Raw genomic sequence first — 19,828 nt, forward strand, 5'->3', positions numbered from 1 at the left:
GGAATACTCATCCGTTTACTGTTTCCAACTACTGAGGACTTTATTTCACTTAATGGTGATTGAATTTATTTTGCTCTTTACATGTACAAAAGAAATGTATTACATGTGGTGATGTGATATTTGGTAGGCGCTCTGGTTTATGTACAAAACTCATTTGTTCCATTTGTCTTTTTAGTGTCTGGGGATACACACTTATTTGTACATACTGTAGCTGCATACCAAATTTTATTGAACAATTCTACTAAATTGTTTGCTATCTATGCTTAGCTTGTTGAGAGTGACCGTGTAGACATTTGTCATGTCTACACAAATGACAGGTCAACTTGATAGACTTCTCCTTCCTGTCGGTCAAGTGAGGAGAAGTTCAGATGGGGATATCTAAAGAGTGCCATTCTGGTGAGTATTATTCCTCTATCCTTTACACTAACACTCCCACTAGTGCCTAACCCTAACCTCTTTACCTTCCCCCGCAGCCTAACCCCTTACCCTCATCCCTACATCCTAAACAAAGCTATAGACACTTCACATGGCGACATTCTAGTGTTGTTGTGTCAAAATTATGAATGTCGGCATAGTAACTGTTGACCATATGTCCGGATACCACCTAGCTACTTTACTTCATGTTTCACATATGTAGTAATTAAATACAGTATTTATTAACTATTGTATTTTAGACCTGATAATTATAATTTATTAATTAAAAATTAGGTCCCTTACCCAATAACATAAAATAAGGTAAAATAATGATTCTGGGGAAATAACAAAAGATGTATTCATTTTAAAAAGACATTTGCTGAAAAAGAAAAAAAAAAGATTTATTTATTAAAAAATAATTCATATAAATTAGTCTTTGTGTTTGTTGTCTATAATGTTATTGTTCTTATAGCCTACAAAATCAAATACAAGAAAATATATTAATAAGAACAGAATCAATTGGGTTAATTTACCCTATATATGGGTGACTCCTTAAATCCTGATCTTACTGTACTCTACGTATGAGGATTAAATCATCATGTCATTGCGTTTACACTCATCCAGGCGTTTTTGGAAAGAGGCAATTTCCCTTCGGACTGCCAGAACATTGTTCTTATTGTACGTCTCTAGCTGGGTCACCATGGTGGATATGTTATGGATCTACCAAGATGATGAAATACAAATAGTTACACTGAGTTTTAGTAATTTACTTTCTATAATACAGAATCCTTATCTTAATAAATATGCATCTGTTAGATGTATTATTTTTACAGTGTGTGTAGAATCTACCATAGCATGGGTATTAACAAAACAAAACATCTATAAAAAGTTTTCCATACGAGTACAGTACTTATTAATCATATGTTGATACCACATATCAAAAAAAGAAGTAACTGACTATTATCTTCATACAATTTGGGGGACCTCTTGGTTTTGCAGATACAGCATTTCTTGAAAAAACTTGACTAAGAATATATTACTATCCAACCCATGTTTTACTGACAAAGGCCCTCATTCCGAGTTGTTCGCTCGCTAGCTGCTTTTAGCAGCATTGCACACGCTAGGCCACCGCCCTCTGGGAGTGTATCTTAGCTTAGCAGAATAGCGAATGAAAGATTAGCAGAATTGCGATTAAATAATTCTTAGCAGTTTCTGAGTAGCTCGAGACTTACTCCTACACTGCGATCAGCTCAGTCCGTTTCGTTCCTGGTTTGATGTCACAAACACGCCCTGCATTCGGCCAGCCACTCCCCCATTTCTCCAGACACTCCCGCGTTTTATCCTGGCACGCCTGCGTTTTTCCGCACACTCCCAGAAAACGGTCAGTTTCCACCCAGAAACACCCACTTCCTGTCAATCACACTCCGATCACTTCAACGATGAAAATTCTTCGTTCGGACGTGAGTAAATCTACTAAGTTTTGTGCTAAAATACTTAGCGCAAGTGCGCTGCGTACCATGCGCATGCGCATTTTTGCCTTAATCGCTCCGTTGCGAAAATCGTCAACGAGCGAACAACTCGGAATGACCCTCAGAGAGTGGTCAACACTTACCTCCAAATATAGGGCTCCCACTTTCTTATTCGAGCCATTAAAGGATGACTTGAGTTCCTCTGCTAAGGTCTCCAACTGAACGATCTCCACCTTTAACAACTCAAAGTCTAGATCAGTGTAGGAAGCACTTCCCTTCTCCATGAACTCCACCCTCTGTGTCAAGTCCTTTCTATTTTGCATGTAAACATCCAGTTTGCTTTGGTAGCTTTGTATCTGGCAAATTCAGAATTAGCAGTATTTTAACTGATAAGTAATAAATTATGTGTGTACCAAACCCTTATGTATATCTCTCATACCAATCACACCACTCTTACTCTCCCTCCCTCCGTCCTTGCTACAGTATTTGTGTTCTTGTCGAGAAATTTATATTTATCAAGCCTTACTCTCTTCTCTTACTCTTCATTTATCCATGTATCTGTATCTATTATTGCACCTCTCTCTTAGTTCTCTGTTACTCCTCTTTTTTCCTCTCTCATCTTCTGTGTTTTTCTCTCTAACTTCTCTTAATTTTCTCTCCTATTTCACCAATTTATCTTTTTTTAAATTTGTCTATCAATCCCTCTCTATCTCTTATTTTCCCACTAGAGAATCCATGCCCCCTCTCTCTTCCTTCAAATGATAGTGCTTACCTTAGTGAGCTCCTGCTGAATGCTGATACTCAGGCTATAGCTAGATGCCTCCAGAACCTTCATACGGTCTGCAGGGAAGGTGGGATCTGGCAGCATAACAGAGCATTGACAGACTCCACGGTCATCCAGAAACCCATTCACTGTCTTCTGGTTTGAAAGGGATGTGCTTGGATTCTAGAGAGAGAATTTTTTTTACTGGGGTAGTTCATGATAAAACATACCTATGTTTGTTTTATAATATCTTCAAAAACTTTTGATGTTACTTACCGTTACACTATCAGCATGGTGGCTACATGTTTTATAGTACAGTATATTAATCATAGCCACTAGTCATGTATTTTTGAAGAGCCAGCCTTACAACCTGTGAATCTCTAGCTGTTGTGGGTTAGAACATGGTTTCCCAAACACATCTTTAAGGCATCCCAACAGTCCTGGTTTTAAAACTATCCATGCTTAAGCACAGGTGTCTTAATTAGTACCTCAGTCAATTTGATTATATCATCTGTGCACAAGGATAGCCTTAAAACCTGGACTTTTAGATGACTTGAGGATGAGTTTGGGAAATACTAGACTAGAAGATTGTTGGGCACATTAAGGTCCACAACAGCTAGAGAGTTATAAATAATGTTTATGCTGAGAAGCCCCACTTCTGATTATCCTGATGTAGTACCAACAGACCTCATAATCATACATCCTTTATTATGTAATAGCTATCACGTTTCCTTATCAAAAAATCAATTTCCCTCATTTTATTCCTATCCTTCTATACCTCCTCTATGTCAATCCTTCCCCATACTTACCCAAGTCGAATACAATTGAGCCTGGCAAATTCCTAGACTCAATAGCAGTAAGATTATCATCTTGTTTTTGCAGTGTTAGTCTTGTGAGTTACTCTCATGTGATAATGCTCACATTATATACATCTCTTGCTACCGGGAGGAGTGTCATTCAGTTAACAATGAGCCTTCTGAAGTCTTACCATTTCCTGGACCACTTCACAAATACTTTTTTGGCTTTACTGCTCAATAGATCACATATGTCTTAACTTGGATTAACCAACTACTGACCATTATTATTAATCTAAAGTATTTTGATGGACAAATCAAATTTTCTACAGCTGCCTTTTCCATCAAATTGGTTCCTAAATAAAAGATCTAGCAACGTTTGTAGTTTTAGAAATGTGGGTAATAAGATGGGTGAGTGGGTGGGTGGGAGGGGAGAGAACTAAATAAATATTTCTTCAACTTTGTATAATTTAAGGAAATAAGATCTTTAAATCAGTTTAAATAGTGAACTATGATGTCATTAGTTATAATCGTGATGCAGTTATGTGACCGGCGGTCTCACAATACCGGCGCCGAACACTGACTAGCCTGCCAGTCGGCATGCAGACCAACAAGGACTATTCCCACTGCCACCGGTCACATGATACCAACCCATTATAATCATGTCGGGAAAGCTGATGTATTATAAGCAATAGTACATCTTACATCTACACAGTAACTGTTTATGGATATTAGATCTCAAACAAGAGTAAATCCCATTTGGGAGACTATTCCCCCCACATTTCCTATCCACTTTACCATTGTAAGTATTTCACACTACCTATTCTTTGTATTCTTACTTGCAATTACATAATTCCTACTGTTTTTATTATATTTTGTCACCTCTTCTACCGTACTCCTAAAGCGGTAGTACCACTATTTTCTCATCAGCCTTCTACCACCATTAGTACACCCCACTGCAGGATACAGTCAGGATCCTAGCTTATCGGGATCCCGGCAGTCAGATAACAGACGCAGGAATCCCGACAATATTCAGAATGCCGACACCAGCATCCCGAATAGGTTCACCACCTCGGTGCTGGAATCCTGACAGCCAAGATGCCGAACGACAATCCACAGGGATGCAGAACAGGTAAGCCAGGCAGGGTGGGGTGGGGATCTTAGGTATAGGCTACAGGGGAGGGTTAGAGTTAGGCTGCAGCCTCGGAGGGTTAGGTCTAGGCTGTGGGGAAGGGGGGGTGTTAGGGTTAGGCCCCTCCTCCCCGGGATGGGTTAGGTTGTGGGGGGCAGGGTTAGGCTTAGGCTGCAGGGAGTAGGGTTGATTTAGGCACAACCGCTGAGGGTTAGGGTTAGGCTGCGGTGAGGGAGGGTTAGGAGGCCAGGGGGGAAGGTAAGTATACTGACTGGGTCAATGCTTACTTTAAGGTGCTTGTTTTATGTGTGCAAAATAAATATTTTTTTGTATTTATATTACATCCACAGTGTGGATGTGTTGATACTTCAATTGTTTCTTTACTTTTCAGTTTATGTAAAAAAAAAATTCTCTAAAACATGGGGGTCTATGTTGTAAGCCTTGGAGAGAGAGATAAAGTTGAAAGCGCTAAAGTACCAACCAATCAGCTCCTAACTGTGACATGGCAATTAGGAGCTGATTGACTGGTACTCTATCTCTGTCCACTTTTAACGTCTTAGTACATAGACCCCACTGTCTCCTGGCAGCAGCAATTAGTTCAACACCTGTCCCAGTTTACAACTGATTTTAGCCTATTTTCTCAGCACCTTTAGTAAATATTTTATTTATATGAACCATTATATTTGGTTATATCAGAATCATTGCCTGCCTAACATCACCTGACTCTTTCATCCACCATCCACACGTCCCAACTACTGTACATCACCTAAATTGAATGCTCCATGGCTATGGAAAGATAAGTATTACCGTTTTTTCTAAATGTAATAGGTGGAGGAAAGCGTTAGAAGCTCATGCATACATACACACTCTTTCCCTCAGGTAGCTAAGCACATATAGTGTAAGTTCTACTCAACTTCAACATCATCTGCTCTGTCCATGAAGCTCTACCTGTTCCTAAAAATGTACCCTACTCCTAACTGATATACACATACATGAGGGCTCCTCCAGGATGGTCTAATCAATGAATTTGGAGAAGCCCAAATGTTCCTTCGATGACAGAGCTAGTTGATGAAAGGTTGGAAAGGGTAGACACTGCTTTTCCTAAGATTAGAACAAACACACTTTAGAAAAAAGAAACCTATATACTGTATGTGGTTTAATGGTATTTTACTATAGAGACTCAGAAACTTGTAGATTTAAAAATGCACAAAATGATCTGCAATATATTTGAAAGAGAACATGACTATCTGCATTGTAAAAATGAACTTACAATTAGTGATGAGCGGGTTCGGTTCGTCGGAATCTGAACCCGCCCGAACTTCACCTTTTTTTGCACGGGTCCGAGCAACTCGGATCCTCCCACCTTGCTCGATTAAACCGAGCGCGCCCGAACGTCATCATCCCGCGGTCGGATTCTCGCGAGATTCGTATTCTATATAAGGAGCTGCGCGTCGCCGCCATTTTTCACTCGTGCATTGGAGATGATCGTGAGAGGACGTGGCTGGCATCCTCTCAGTTTCTATGTTAAGGGGACTGCAAATATCTGTGCTCAGTGTGCTGCAAATATCTGTGCTCAGTGTGCTGCAAATATCTGTGCTCAGTGTGCTGCAAATATCTACGTTCTCTGCCTGAAAAACGCTCCATATCTGTGCTCAGTGTGCTGCATACATCTGTGCTCACACTACTTTATTGTGGGTACTGGGGACCACCAGTATTATATAGGAGGAGGACAGTGCAGAGTTTTGCTGACCAGTGACCAGTGACCACCAGTATTATACGTTCTCTGCCTGAAAAACGCTCCATATCTGCGCTGCATTGTAGTATATAGTAGGAGTACAGTGCATAATTTTGCTGACCACCAGTATATAATATATAGCAGTACGGTACAGTAGGCCACTGCTCTACCTACCTCTGTGTCGTCAAGTATACTATCCATCCATACCTGTGGTGCATTTTAGTTGTTGTGTACAGTATATATAGTAGGAGTACAGTGCATAATTTTGCTGACCACCAGTATATAATATATAGCAGTACAGTACAGTAGGCCACTGCTCTACCTACCTCTGTGTCGTCAAGTATACTATCCATCCATACCTGTGGTACATTTTAGTTGTTGTGCGCAGTATATATAGTAGGAGTACAGTGCATAATTTTGCTGACCACCAGTATATAATATATAGCAGTACGGTACAGTAGGCCACTGCTCTACCTACCTCTGTGTCGTCTAGTATACTAACCATCCATACCTGTGGTGTATTTTAGTTGTTGTGCGCAGTATATATAGTAGGAGTACAGTGCATAATTTTGCTGACCACCAGTATATAATATATAGCAGTACGGTACAGTAGGTCACTGCTCTACCTACCTCTGTGTCGTCAAGTATGCTATCCATCCATACCTGTGATGCCTTTTAGTTGTTGTGCGCAGTATATATAGTAGGAGTACAGTGCATAATTGTGCTGACCACCAGTATATAATATATAGCAGTACGGTACAGTAGGCCATTGCTATTGATATATTACTGGCATATAATTCCACACATTAAAAAATGGAGAACAAAAATGTGGAGGGTAAAATAGGGAAAGATCATGATCCACTTTTACCTCGTGCTGAAGCTGCTGCCACTAGTCATGGCCGAGACGATGAAATGCCATCAACGTCGTCTGCCAAGGCCGATGCCCAATGTCATAGTAGAGAGCATGTAAAATCCAAAAAACAAAAGTTCAGTAAAAGGACCCAAAAATCAAAATTAAAAGCGTCTGATGAGAAGCGTAAACTTGCCAATATGCCATTTACGACACGGAGTGGCAAGGAGCGGCTGAGGGCCTGGCCTATATTCATGGCTAGTGGTTCAGCTTCACATGACGATGGAAGCACTCATCCTCCTGCTAGAAAACTTAAAAGAGTTAAGATGGCAAAAGCACAGCAAAGAACTGTGCGTTCTTCTAAATTACAAATCCCCAAGGAGAGTCCAATTGTGTCGGTTGCAATGCCTGACCTTCCCAACACTGGACGGGAAGAGGTGGCGTCTTCCGCCATTTGCACGCCCCCTGCAAGTGCTGGAAGGAGCACCCGCAGTCCAGTTCCTGATAGTCAAATTGAAGATGTCACTGTTGAAGTACACCAGGATGAGTATATGGGTGTTGCTGGCGCTGGGTAGGAAATTGACAAGGAGGATTCTGATGGTGAGGTGGTTTGTTTAAGTCAGGCACCCGGAAAGACACCTGTTGTCCGTAGGACGAATATGGCCATTGACATGCCTGGTCAACTCAAAATACAAAAAAAATCACCTCTTCGGTGTGGAAATATTTCAAAAGAAATGCAGACAACTGGTGTCAAGCCGTGTGTTGCCTTTGTCAAGCTGTAATAAGTAGGGGTAAGGACGTTAACCACCTCGGAACATCCTCCCTTATACGTCACCTGAACAGCATTCATCAGAAGTCAGTGACAAGTTCAAAAACTTTGGGTGACAGCGGAAGCAGTCCACTGCCAACTAAATCCCTTCCTCTTGTAACCAAGCTCCTGTAAACCACACCACCAACTCCCTCAGTGTCAATTTCCTCCTTAGACAGGAAAGCCAATAGTCCTGCAGGCCATGTCACTGTCAAGTCTGACGAGTCCTCTCCTGCCTGGGATTCCTCCGATGCATCCTTGAGTGTAACGCCTACTGCTGCTGGGAGTCGATCGTCATCCCAGAGGGGAAGTCGGAAGACCACTTGTACTACTTCCAGTAAGCAATTGACTGTCCAACAGTCCTTTGCAAGAAAGATGAAATATCACAGCAGTCATCCTGCTGCAAAGCGGATAACTCAGGCCTTGGCAGCCTGGGTGGTGAGAAACGTGTTTCCGGTATCCACCGTTAATTCACAGGGAACTAGAGAATTGATTGAGATACTGTGTCCCCGGTACCAAATACCATCTAGGTTCCATTTCTCAAGGCAGGCGATAACGAAAATGTACACAGACCTCAGAAAAAGAGTCATCAGTGTCCTAAAAAATGCAGTTGTACCCAATGTCCACTTAACCACGGACATGTGGACAAGTGGAGCTGGGCAGACTCAGGACTATATGACTGTGACAGCCCACTGGGTAGATGTATTGCCTCCCACAGCAAGAACAGCAGCGGCGGCACCAGTAGCAGCATCTCGCAAATGCCAACTCGTCCCTAGGCAGGCTACGCTTTGTATCACCGCTTTCCAGAAGAGGCACACAGCGGACAACCTCTTACGGAAACTGAGGAACATCATCGCAGAATGGCTCACCCCAATTGGACTGTCCTGGGGATTTGTGACATCGGACAACGCCACCAATATTGTGCGTGCATTACATGTGGGCAAATTCCAGCACGTCCCATGTTTTGCACATACATTGAATTTGGTGGTGCAGAATTATTTAAAAAATGACAGGGGCATTCAAGAGATGCTGTCGGTGGCCCGAAGAATTGCGGGCCACTTTCGGCACTCAGCCACCGCGTGCCGAAGACTGGAGCACCAGCAAACACTCCTGAACCTGCCCTGCCATCATCTGAAGCAAGAGGTGGTAACGAGGTGGAATTCAACCCTCTATATGATTCAGAGGATGGAGGAGCAGCAAAAGGCCATTCAAGCCTATACAGCTACCTACGATATAGGCAAAGGAGGGGGAATGCACCTGAATCAAGCGCAGTGGAGAATGATTTCAACGTTGTGCAAGGTTCTGCAACCCTTGAACTTGCCACACGGGAAGTCAGTTCAGACACTGCCAGCCTGAGTCAGGTCATTCCCCTCATCAGGCTTTTGCAGAAGAAGCTGGAGACATTGAAGGAGGAGCTAAAACAGAGCGATTCTGCTAGGCATGTGGGACTTGTGGATGGAGCCCTTAATTTGCTTAACCAGGATTCACGGGTGGTCAATCTGTTGAAATCAGAGCACTACATTTTGGCCACCGTGCTCGATCCTAGATTTAAAACCTAAGCTGTATCTCTCTTTCCTGCAGAGGTTCAAAGACCTGCTGGTGAGAAAATTGTCAAGTCAAGCGGAACGTGACCCGTCAACAGCTCCTCCTTCACATTCTCCCGCAACTGGGGGTGCGAGGAAAAGGCTAAGAATTCCGAGCCCACCCGCTGGCGGTGATGCAGGGTAGTCTGGAGCGAGTGCTGACATCTGGTCCGGACTGAAGGACCTGTCAACGATTACTGACATGTCGTCTACTGTCACTGCATATGATTCTCTCACCATTGAAAGAATAGTGGAGGATTATATGAGTGAAAGCATCCAAGTAGGAACGTACGTATACTGGCAGGAAAAAAAGGCAATTTGGAGGCCCTTGCACAAACTGGCTTTATTTTACCCAAGTTACCCCCCCTCCAGTGTGTACTCCGAAAGAGTGTTCAGTGCAGCCGCTCACCTTGTCAGCAATCAGCGTACGAGGTTACTTCCAGAAAATGTGGAGAAGATGATGTTCATCAAAATGAATTATAATCAATTCCTCCGTGGAGACATTCACCAGCAATTGCCTCCAGAAAGTACACAGGGACCTGAGATGGTGGATTCCAGTGGGGACGAATTAATAATCTGTGAGGAGGGTGATGTACATAGTGAAAGGGGTGAGGAATCGGAGGATGAGGAGGAGGTGGACATCTTGCCTCTGTAGAGCCAGTTTGTGCAAGGAGAGATTGATTGCTTCTTTTTTGGTGGGGGCCCAAACCAACCAGTCATTTCAGTCACAGTCGTTTTGGCAGACCCTGTCGCTGAAATGATGGGTTTGTTAAAGTGTGCATGTCCTGTTTATACAACATAAGGGTGGGTGGGAGGGCCCAAGGACAATTCCATCTTGCACCTCTTTTTTCTTTCATTTTTCTTTGCATCATGTGCTGTTTGGGGACTATTTTTTTAAGTGCCATCCTGTCTGACACTGCAGTGCCACTCCTAGATGGGCCAGGTGTTTGTGTCGGCCACTTGGGTCGCTTAGCTTAGTCACACAGCTACCTCATTGCGCCTCTTTTTTTATTTGCATCATGTGCTGTTTGGGGAGTATTTTTTTAATCTACCATCCTGTCTGACACTGCTGTGCCACTCCTAGATGGGCCAGGTGTTTGTGTCGGCCACTTGGGTCGCTTAGCTTAGTCATCCAGCGATCTCTGTGCAAATTTTATGACTAAAAATAATATTGTGAAGTGTGAGGTGTTCAGAATAGACTGAAAATGAGTGGAAATTATGGTTATTGAGGTTAATAATATTATGGGATCAAAATGACCCCCAAATTCTATGATTTAAGCTGTTTTTGAGGGGGTTTTTTAAAAAAAACACCCGAATCCAAAACACACCCGAATCCGACAAAAAAATGTCATGGAGGTTTTGCCAAAACGCGTCCGAATCCAAAACACGGCCGCGGAACCGAATCTAAATCCAAAACCCGAAAAATTTCCGGTGCACATCACTAGCGTAAACATGCATCTAAGGTAGAGCTGAGCGGTCCAGATTACCTGGAATCCGGACCGCATCCAGACTCCAGACTAATTGAGGCTGTGCAGTAGTGACTGATTGTATATATAGGGACACACTGGGCTGTGTCCATCCAGGGCCAGTTCTAGCCCTTGTGGTGCCCCGGGCGAAAATAGGGGTGTGGATTCATAAAGGGGCGTGGTCAGTTATGCCCTCTGTACAGTTGTGCCCTGTTTGTGCCCCCAGTGGTATTGTCCCCAGTACAGTTGTGCCCCGTTTGTGCCCCCAGTGGTATTGCCATAGTACAGTTGTGCCCCCATTTGTGCCTACTAGTTGCACCGCTTACAAAAACATAAATAAAAAATAAGAAATTAATTAATACTGACCATCCCCGCTCCTGATTCCCGTCCGCTGCTGCCCGCTGCCCTCTGTCTCCGTCTTCGGCCGCCGGCGCCGCTCCTCTGATCTATGGAGGAGACGTCATGACGTCTCTCCCATAGCACCCCATAGACACTAGAGGTCAATCATGACCCCTAGTGTCTATGTGCCGTTCCACAATGCCGTGCAGTGCGTGATGACGTCATCGCGCACCGCACAGCAGTGACAGCCAGCACCGGGGGTCACCACCAGTAGCGGATCTTGCCACGGCGGCGGCACCCTCCAGATGGTGGCGGCGCCCTCCGGATGGTGGCAGCGCCCTCTGGAAGGCGGCGCCTCGGGCAAAAATCCCGTGTGCCTGTAGCAAGATCCGCTACTGTGTCCATCCAGACTCCAGACTAATTGTGGCTGTGCAGTATATAGTAACTGTATACAGGGACACGCTGCACTTTACTCTGCTTTAAATTCTACTGTTCGGTGCGCTGTGTTCACGCGCATCTATAAGCCTTGTGATTCCACGAAGTAATCTACGAACTGCAAGTTAAAAATACAAATATTTTTTTTTTAAATAAAAAAATAAAAAAAATTATATACACTGCTCAAAAAAATAAAGGGAACACTTAAACAACACATCCTGGATCTGAATGTATGAAATATTCTTATTAAATACTTTGTTCTTTACATAGTTGAATGTGCTGACAACAAAATCACACAAAAATTATCAATGGAAATCAAACTTATTAACCCATGGAGGTCTGGATTTGGAGTTACACTCAAAATTAAAGTGGAAAAACACACTACAGGCTGATCCAACTTTGATGTAATGTCCTTAAAACAAGTCAAAATGAGGCTCAGTAGTGTGTGTGGCCTCCACGTGCTTGTATGACCTCCCTACAATGCCTGGGCATGCTCCTGATGAGGTGGCGGATAGCCTCCTGAGAGATCTCCTCCCAGACCTGGACTAAAGCATCCGCCAACTCCTGGACAGTCTGTGGTGCAACGTGGCGTTGGTGGATGGTGCGAGACATGATTTCCCAGATGTGCTCAATTGGATTCAGGTCTGGGGAACAGGCGGGCCAGTCCATAGCATCAATGCCTTCGTCTTGCAGGAACTGCTGACACACTCCAGCCACATGAGGTCTAGCATTGTCTTGCATTAGGAGGAACCCAGGGCCAACCGCACCAGCATATGGTCTCACAAGGGGTCTGAGGATCTCATCTCGGTACTTAATGGCAGTCAGGCTACCTCTGGCGAGCACATGGAGGGCTGTGCGGCCCATCAAAGAAATGCCACCCCACACCATTACTGACCCACTGCCAAACCGGTCATGCTGGAGGATGTTGCAGGCAGCAGAACGTTCTCCTTGGCGTCTCCAGACTCTGTCACGTCTATCCCATGTGCTCAGTGAGAACCTGCTTTCATCTGTGAAGAGCATAGGGCGCCAGTGGCGAATTTGCCAATCTTGGTGTTCTCTGGCAAATGCAAAACGTCCTGCACGGTGTTGGGCTGTAAGCACAACCCCCACCTGTGGACGTCAGGCCCTCATACCACCCTCATGGAGTCTGTTTCTGATCGTTTGAGTAGACACATGCACATTTGTGGCTTGCTGGAGGTAATTTTGCAGGGCTCTGGAAGTGCTCCTTCTGTTCCTCCTTGCAAAAAGGCGGAGATAGCGGTCCTGTTGCTGGGTTGTTGCCCTCCTACGGCCTCCTCCACGTCTCCTGATGTACTGGCCTGTCTCCTGGTAGTGCCTCCATGCTCTGGACACTACGCTGACAGACACATCAAACCTTCTTGCCACAGCTCGCATTGATGTGCCATCCTGGATGAGCTGCACTACCTGAGCCACTTGTGAGGGTTGTAGACTCCGTCTCATGCTACCACTAGAGTGAAAGCACTGCCAGCTTTCAAAAGTGACCAAAACATCAGCCAGAAAGCATAGGAGCTGAGAAGTGGTCTGTGGTCACAACCTGCAGAACAACTCCTTTATTGGGGGTGTCTTGCTAATTGCCTATAATTTCCACCTGTTGTCTATTCCATTTGCACAACAGTATGTGAAATTGATTGTTGAGCAGTGTATATATATATATATATATATATATATATATATATAGCTATTGTTTATTTGTTTATACTGTTTGCACTGTTGCACTTTATCCTATTGCGCTGTTTATACTGTACATATCTGTAAATCCAAAGCCAGTCACTGCAGTTTGGCAAATCCAAATCCAAAGCCGGACGACAAATTAGAACCAAATCCATTTCAGCAAAAATGGCCCTGTGCACATCCCTAATCTAAGGTATGTGGCCTACACTGCACTGTCCTCCCCTGAGCCTCCTATCATGGCGCAGATGAGCATCAATGCCAGAAACATCCAAATCTGCAGAGTCTCTTGTGTCTGCTGCCTCTTTCTGATCTTGCGCAGTGCAATTTCCCACAAGAAACCCGAGTCAAACTAGCATAGTACGCACTCTGCAATGTATCTGTTTACACATTTTGATCGATAGGCAGAGCCGACCCTAAGAATAGGCAGTATAAGCAAATGCCTAGGGGTATCAGGGCAGGCTGGACATTTAAGCTCCACTGTGCCGGCTCCAGATTTCAGAATTCCCGGCTGACAGTGGCTGTCCTCTGATGGGATAAATACGTGTTCTGTCATATTATATGACAGGCAGTGGAGCAGCAGTATCAGAAAGTCTGCTCAGCCCAGTGCCGACCATACAGCTCCTGCAGCTTCCATCAGTGTGAAGCTGGTGTGACTTAATGTTACATCAGCATTATTCACAGCAGAGAAAGTGCTGCGGAGGAAAGAAGAGGGAAGACAGTAAAGGTAAGGAAATTATGAGAGTTTGTTAAAGAAGAGATAGGTTGGGGATTGGATTGCTGGAGACACACAAGAGGCAGAGATTTGAGACACCCAAGGGGGAGAGACTTCGTGGCTGGAGACACAAGGGGGAGAGACTTGATGGCTGGGGACACAAGGTGGAGAGACTTGATGGCTGGAGTCACAAAGTGGGGAGACTTGATGGCTGGAGACACAAGGGGGCGAGACTTGATGGCTGGAGACACAAGGTGGAGACACTTGATGGCTAGAGACACAAGGTGGAGACACTTGATGGTGGGAAATACAAGGCGGAGAGACTTGATGGCTGGAGACACAAGGTGGAGAGACTTCATGGTGGGAAATACAAGGGGGAGAGACTTGATGGCTGGAGACACAAGGTGGAGAGACTTGATGGCTGGATATAAAAGGGAGAGAGAATTAATGGCTGGAGACACTGACACACTCTGCCTCCCCATTCATCCACTATCATGAGGCCATACCCATTTGGCAAGGTCACACCCCCTACTCAGTGATTGGGGTCACCAGTCAGAAACTTGCCTAGGGCATCAAATTGGTAAGTGGTGCTCCTGTCGATAGGGAAGTGCACCCGCACTGCTTCTTTATTTGTGTAAGTGTTCATTTGATCTAGATAGCTTGGTGGGATTTAATTTATAAAATCACTGCCTAGGACATGGTGTGTGCAGTGTATGTGGTACCTGGCTGGCCTGACAGTGTAATGCACCTATGAAGAAATACTGATCTTGCTTTTATGCAACATGCTAAAAACCAAGGGACTGACAATAGGAAACAGTGGATTCACTTGTGGAGGAACTGAGGTTTTCTTTTCCATCACTGGACTTTCTGTGACACTCATTGTTTTGTATATAATCTTGTGTATATTGGGTCCCATCCAGTTTTCTATCACATATTTTAATTTTTAATCTCCGGATAAATCAAAGAACAAATAACATAGTGTTTTACATATATTGTATCCCGTCTTATTTTGAATTCCTCATTAAACAGTTGAACAAAAAAAACCTCTACATATTCCTTATGTAATTATGTGTGATTAAATTGCGACAGAGCTCCCAGAACATGAACACTCAGTGATTTGTGAAGCAGAAGACAATCCTCACATGGCACTTTGTTTGTACAATGCAACTTTTGTTTGACTTGTCTGTTTTGATTAATGTAATGACGCACACAAAGGTGTGCAAACATAAATTTACATAGAAGCCATAAGAACAGGAATAAACAGGACACATAGGGAAGTAAATGGAAAGTTTATATTGGGTTCTACACTTCTAGTGTCAATGCTAATGTTCATGTCAATTAGTGTTGTGTGGCGAAAGCGCATGCATATAATCACTAGTGATGTGCACCGGAAATTTTTCGGGTTTTGTGTTTTGGTTTTGGGTTCGGTTCCGCGGCCGTGTTTTGGGTTCGAACGCGTTTTGGCAAAACCTCACCGAATTTTTTTTGTCGGATTCGGGTGTGTTTTGGATTCGGGTGTTTTTTTCAAAAAACCCTAAAAATCAGCTTAAATCATAGAATTTGGGGGTCATTTTGATCCCATAGTATTATTAACCTCAATAACCATAATTTCCACTAATTTTCAGTCTATTCTGAACACCTCACACCTCACAATATTATTTTTAGTCCTAAAATTTGCACCAAGGTCGCTGGATGACTAAGATAAGTGACCCAAGTGGCCGACACAAACACCTGGCCCATCTAGGAGTGGCACTGCAGTGTCACGCAGGATGGCCCTTCAAAAAAATAATCCCCAAACAGCACATGATGCAAAGAAAAATGAAAGAAAAAAGAGGTGCAAGATGGAATTGTCCTTGGGCCCTCCCACCCACCCTTATGTTGTATAAACAGGACATGCACACTTTAACCAACCCATCATTTTAGCGACAGGGTCTGCCACACGACTGTGACTGAAATGACTGGTTGGTTTGGGCCCCCACCAAAAAAGAAGCAATCAATCTCTCCTTGCACAAACTGGCTCTACAGAGGCAAGATGTCCACCTCATCAGCATCGTCCGATTCATCACCCCTTTCACTGTGTACATCCCCCTCCTCACAGATTATTAATTCGTTCCCACTGGAATCCACCATCTCAGGTCCCCGTGTACTTTCTGGAGGCAATTGCTGCTGGTGAATGTCTCCATGGAGGAATTGATTATAATTCATTTTAATGAACATCATCTTCTCCACATTTTCTGGAAGTAACCTCGTACGCCGATTGCTGACAAGGTGAGCGGCGGCACTAAACACTCTTTCGGAGTACACACTGGAGGGAGGGTAACTTAGGTAGAATAAAGCCAGTTTGTGCAAGGGCCTCCAAATTGCCTCTTTTTCCTGCCAGTATACGTACGGACTGTCTGACGTGCCTACTTGGATGTGGTCACTCATATAATCCTCCACCATTCTTTCAATAGTGAGAGAATCATATGCAGTGACAGTAGACGACATGTCAGTAATCGTTGGCAGGTCCTTCAGTCCGGACCAGATGTCAGCATCAGCAGTCGCTCCAGGCTGCCCTGCATCACCGCCAGCGGGTGGGCTCTGAATTCGTAGCCTTTTCCTCGCACCCCCAGTTGCGGGAGAATGTGAAGGAGGAGATGTTGACGGGTCGCGTTCCGCTTGACTTGACAATTTTCTCACCAGCAGGTCTTTGAACCTCTGCAGACTTGTGTCTACCGGAAAGAGAGATCCAACGTAGGTTTTAAATCTAGGATCGAGCACGGTGGCCAAAATGTAGTGCTCTGATTTCAACAGATTGACCACCCCGTGAATCCTGGTTAAGCGAATGAAGGACTCCATCCACAAGTCCCACAGGCCTAGCGGAATGCTCTGTTTTAGCTCCTCCTTCAATGCCTCCAGCTTCTTCTGCAAAAGCCTGATGAGGGGAATGACCTGACTCAGACTGGCAGTGTCTGAATTGACTTCACGTGTGGCAAGTTAAAAAGGTTGCAGAACCTTGCACAACGTTGAAATCATTCTCCACTGCGCTTGAGACAGGTGCATTCCACCTTCTTTGCCTATATCGTGGGCAGATGTATAGGCTTGAATGGCCTTTTTCTGCTCCTCCATCCTCTGAAGCATATAGAGGGTTGAATTCCACCTCGTTACCACCTCTTGCTTCAGATGATGGCAGGGCAGGTTCAGGAGTGTTTTTGGTGGTGCTCCAGTCTTCTGTACGCAGTGCCTGTACGCCGAAAGTGGCCCGCAATTCTTCTGGCCACCAACAGCATCTCTTGCACGCCCCTGTCGTTTTTAAAATAATTCTGCACCACCAAATTCAAGGTATGTGCAAAACATGGGACGTGCTGGAATTTGCCCAGATGTAATGCACACACAATATTGCTGGCGTTGTCCGATGCCACAAATCCCCAGGAGAGTCCAATTGGGGTAAGCCATTCTGCGATGATCTTCCTCAGTTGCCATAAGAGGTTTTCAGCTGTGTGCGTATTCTGGAAAGCGGTGATACAAAGCGTAGCCTGCCTAGGAACGAGTTGGCGTTTGCAAGATGCTGCTACTGGTGCCGCCGCTGCTGTTCTTGCAGTGGGAGGCAATACATCTACCCAGTGGGCTGTCACAGTCATATAGTCCTGAGTCTGCCCTGCTCCACTTGTCCACATGTCCGTGGTTAAGTGGACATTGGGTCCAACTGCATTTTAAGGACACTGGTGAGTCTTTTTCTGACGTCCGTGTACATTATCGGTATCGCCTGCCTAGAGAAGTGGAACCTAGATGGTATTTGGTAACGGGGGCACACTACCTCAAGCAATTCTCTAGTTCCCCGTCAACTAACGGCGGATACTGGATGCACGTCTAACACCAACATAGTTGTCAAGGCCTGAGTTATCCGCTTTGCAACAGGATGACTGCTGTGATATTTCATCTTCCTCGCAAAGGACTGTTGGACAGTCAATTGCTTACTGGAAGTAGTACAAGTGGTCTTCCGACTTCCCCTCTGGGATGACGATCGACTCCCAGCAGCAACAACAGCAGCGCCAGCAGCAGTAGGCGTTACACTCAAGGATGTATCGGAGGAATCCCAGGCAGGAGAGGACTCGTCAGACTTGCCAGTGACATGGCCTGCAGGACTATTGGCTTTCCTGGGTAAGGAGGAAATTGACACTGAGGGAGTTGGTGGTGTGGTTTTTCGGGAGCTTGGTTACAAGAGAAAGGGATTTACTGGTCAGTGGACTGCTTCCGCTGTCGCCCAAAGTTTTTGAACTTGTCACTGACTTATTATGAATGCGCTGCAGGTGACGTATAAGGGAGGATGTTCCGAGGTGGTTAACGTCCTTACCCCTACTTATTACAGCTTGACAAAGGCAACACACGGCTTGACACCAGTTGTCCGCATTTCTGTTGAAATAATTCCACACTGAAGAGCTGATTTTTTTTGTATTTTGACCAGGCATGTCAATGGCCATATTCCTCCCACGGACAACAGAATCCTCCTTGTCAATTTCCTCCCCAGCGCCAGTAAAACCCATATCCTCATCCTGGTGTACTTCAACACTGACATCTTCAATTTGACTATCAGGAACTGGACTGCGGGTGCTCCTTCCAGCACTTGCAGGGGGCGTGCAAATGGTGGAAGGCGCAAGCTCTTCCCGTCCAGTGTTGGGAAGGTCAGGCATCGCAACCGACACAATTGGACTGTCCTTGGGGATTTGTGATTTCGAAGAACGCACAGTTCTTTGCTGTGCTTTTGCCAGCTTAAGTCTTTTCTCTTTTCTAGCGAGAGGATGGGTGCTTCCATCCTCATGTGAAGCTGAACCACTAGCCATGAACATAGGCCAGGGCCTCAGCCGTTCCTTGCCACTCCGTGTCGTAAATGGCATGTTGGGAAGTTTACGCTTCTCCTCAGACGCTTTTAATTTTGATTTTTGGGTAATTTTACTGATTTTTTGTGTTTTGGATTTTACTTGCTCTGTACTATGACATTGGGCATCGGCCTTGGCAGACGACCTTGATGGCATTTCATCATCTCGGCCATGACTAGTGGCAGCAGCTTCAGCATGAGGTGGAAGTGGATCTTGATCTTTCCCTATTTTTTTAACCTCCACATTTTTGTTCTCCATATTTTAATGCGCACAACTAAAAGCCACCACAGGTATACAATGTAGATGGATGGATAGTATAGTATTATATTACTTATGGACGATGAGTGCACTGATGACACAGAGGTAGGTACAGCCGTGGCCTACCGTACTGCTATATATATATATATATATATATATACCAGGTGCTTCATCGCGCCCTACGGGCGCTCTTCACACCGTCGCAAGGGGCTACGCCCCCTTAACCCTTGCATGCCTTTCTGGGGTTCAATATTTGTATTATATGGAGTATTACCTGCATTCCTTTGTTAGTGGTTAAATGTTGCACAATGAAAGGGCGTGCGATGGTGAAGGAGGCGCAGCCCCTTGCGATGGCATGAACAGCACCTGCAGGGCACGATGTACAGAATGTAGCGGGGGCGGGGGGACTGCGGATGGTGTCTGTAGATGCTGCGGGTGGAGGGGCGGCGGAAGTGGGGGTGGGGCCGGATGGGGGAAGGTGCTGCAGGTGGTGGAGGGGCAGTTGCAGGGGTGCCATTGGTG

General features: G+C 44.9%; 1 pseudogene; it reads right to left on the minus strand.

Annotated features, from left to right (window-relative positions):
- The window catches only part of LOC134949894 (olfactomedin-4-like), a 95,393-nt pseudogene extending 91,878 nt beyond the window's left edge, over positions 1-3,515 (minus strand).
- Positions 3,516-19,828: the final 16,313 nt, after the last annotated feature.

This window comes from Pseudophryne corroboree, chromosome 8 (genome assembly GCF_028390025.1).
Source record: "Pseudophryne corroboree isolate aPseCor3 chromosome 8, aPseCor3.hap2, whole genome shotgun sequence".
NCBI classification, from domain to species: domain Eukaryota; kingdom Metazoa; phylum Chordata; class Amphibia; order Anura; family Myobatrachidae; genus Pseudophryne; species Pseudophryne corroboree.